Below are 3,423 nucleotides of genomic sequence, written 5' to 3' on the forward strand. Positions count from 1 at the left end.
TCGAATTAAAGAAAATGGTCGGTCTACCTCACTCGAATATTAACCTAATTTGTTCTGACAGGGAAGACGTTTTAAACAAAGTTGAAAGTCGAATTAAATTGAACGTGTTGTTTCATTGCCTGATATTTTCCGAGGAGAGTATACATACATCAACATCAGACAGTAACGTAACATATCCTTTGACAGCTTTTGTGTAAAATTTTGTTTATGAAGGAAAATCAAACAACTGTGCTACCTGTTGAATGCAGAACACTTCCAAGAATACGAATGCGAACGATTTTGACAGCTTAGTATCAACATCAGACAGTAACGTAACATATCCTTTGACAGCTTTTGTGTAAAATTTTGTTTATGAAGGAATATCAAACAACTGTGCTACCTGTTGAATGCACAACACTTCCAAGAATACGAATGCGAACGATTTCGACAGCTTATTTAATATTTCCCAAAGAGAGCCTGAAAGACTTCAGTTGCCCGGATGTATGTATATTCACAAATGAATGATTCCACAATTGCCAAGCAAGATCGGTGTATAAAGTCGATCAATATTGAAGTTTTAGATCGGAATGACTTCATTAGACATGGACATAAAATAAATAAACCTGAGAATGTCGAAGTCAGGACAGTGAACAGATACATGAAGGAGAATATTGGACCAAAATCAGATTACCAATTCTAATCAGCACAAAACTTGCAGAACCCCCTCACACCTAGTGGACATTTACGCTAAGTCTAATGAAGAAGTTTCTAAAAAAAACATAGAAGGCCTCGAACAAATTTGGACCGATTGCAATACTTTCTCATTACCTTGTATAGGTTCCCTATACGTAAGGGTAATAGAAAGTAAAAAACATAGAAGGCCTCGAACAATCAATTCTGATTTTCTAGGAATAGTGGAATAGATGATGACTTTATGACTAACAGCAATAAGTAACAACCAAATTATGATCTCCAACCTAACCGTGCATGTGGTTTTGTTACCATAACCACACTTTGATGGATTGGTCTTGAAACAGTGACCTTGATAAGTAAGTAGCTCTCTTCCATACTGTTACCATATTGCTCTTCACTTTCTCATATACCTATGCTATCCATTCTTATTCTATAGTCCTAATATTTAAAAAATTATGATCTCCAACCTAACCGTGCATGTGGTTTTGTTACCATAACTACACTTTGATGGATTGGTCTTGAAACAGTGACCTTGATAAGTAAGTAGCTCTCTTCCATACTGTTACCATATTACTCTTCACTTTCTCATATATGCTATCCATTCTTATCCTATAATTCTAATATGTATTTAAGTTTATCCGATAGCTGGTTACATCCCAGACTCTACCAATACTTGTATGAAAAGTACTTCCATTCTGCGGATTTGTGGTTCAAAACGTTTGCTATTTTAGGCCTCGAACAATCAATTCTAGATTTTCTAGGAATAGTGGAATAGATGATGACTTTATGACTAACAGCAATAAGTAACAACCAAATTATGCGATCTCCAACCTAACCGTGCATGTGGTTTTGTTACCATAACCACACTTTGATGGATTGGTCTTGAAACAGTGACCTTGATAAGTAAGTAGCTCTAGCTCTCTTCCATACTGTTACCATATTGCTCTTCACTTTCTCATATACCTATGCTATCCATTCTTATTCTATAGTCCTAATATTTAAGTTTATCCGGTAGCTGGTTACATCCCAGACTCTACCAATACTTGTATGAAAAGTACTTCCATTCTGCGGATTTGTGGTTCAAAACGTTTGCTATTTTACGAGCAGATAACCTACAAATGAGGAGGTTAGTAGTAACTTTCATTTTGGCATCATCACGGACGTGCAATCATGGTCCAAACGAATCTCACAATCTGATGATTTAATGGGACCACATGTCCTACATTCCCAGTCGAAAGAAAGCATTGGATAATTATTCTACTTGGTTATCGTATTCCTGCTTACAGTCTGATTACCCATACGATCTTGGATGACAAGAAATGAAAGGTGCTGCAAGTTCTGACTAAAGCTCCCATGTTAGTGGCCTGACATTCCGTTTCATAAACATGGTGTCAAGTTACCAAGTTCATATTTATCTCATTCCCATAGCTTGCACCATTTTTTCTACACTATCTTCTCACGAAGGTTATTTCTTAATTTGTTATCATTACCTCCTTATTTATCTTGGGCCTCTCTCTCTCTCCTTTCTACATATTTCTTTTGATAGTTCTGACCCGTCATGTTCTAATGTCACTGGATATGTATTGACTTTCTGATATCTTCTGCAGTCAATGTTGTTGAAGATACATATGAGTAACGTACCGAGTATAAGTTACTCCCGGGTCCCGTGGTATGATAACTATGACGCTGTAGAAAACGGTAACAACGGTATAACGAGAGACTTGGCGACGAGGCAAGTGGAGGAAAAAGAAAAGCAGGAAGTAGAATGGGGATTGAAGGAGAAAAGAGAGAAAAATTGTGCCCCAGGGATTTTTCACGTTTCCTCCCTCCCCTGTTCGCTTTTCTCCCACTCATTTCTTCCCATTGTGTAACACGTTTTTGCGAGCTGGCATCCTCCCCGTTCTCTCCCTGGTATGTAAGTACATTAGAGAATGAGAAGTGACGCGTTGCGTTGGTGCCGGGGAAAAAATCCCAAAGAAACGCTATGTGGATCGTTCGCTTTTCTCCCACTCATTTCTTCCCATTGTGTAACACGTTTTTGCGAGCTGGCATCCTCCCCGTTCCCTCCCTGGTATGTAAGTACATTAGAGAATGAGAAGTGACGCGTTGCGTTGGTGCCGGGGAAAAAATCCCAAAGAAACGCTATGTGGATACAAGAAAAGTTTGTCGAGCTCACACATTCCAGCCAAGTACAAGAAATGTAAACGTGTATGCTCTCTCTCTCTCTCTCTCTCTCTCTCTCTCTCTCACACACACAGTTCATATACTAACCGTTCCCTGTGAAAAGACAAAAGACGCGCAAGCTTTTTCAAATTAAAATTCTTAAAACTTGATTAAAAATGCTTGAATAGAAAACCTCTTATTACTTTCTATTTTTCTCAAATGAAGAGAGAGAGAGAAAAAAGGCTGGGGGATGATAAAGTGCAGAGAATAAGAGTGGGAGTGAGAGGGGAGAGGGAGAGAGAGAGAAAGAGAAAGAGAGAGAGAGAAGAAAAGGAGTGGGAGGGAAAGAGATAGAGGAGTTTCCTCAAAGTAATTAAGTGTGAAAATGTAAATTGGATTCTCAGTGTACTGTACGAGTATATCTGTAGAATATCATCTATTTTATACACTAGATATGTATGTAGATACTGAATATCTTCCAAACGTATATCAGCATTTACTCGTATGTATTCCGTACCTACAACAGTATAAGTTAGTACACTAAATTCTCTAGTCTTGACAATCTTAGGTTCCCTTATTATAAAAGTA

Source organism: Diaphorina citri, unplaced genomic scaffold (genome assembly GCF_000475195.1).
Source record: "Diaphorina citri unplaced genomic scaffold, Diaci psyllid genome assembly version 1.1 scaffold1139, whole genome shotgun sequence".
Classification (NCBI taxonomy): Eukaryota; Metazoa; Arthropoda; class Insecta; order Hemiptera; family Psyllidae; genus Diaphorina; species Diaphorina citri.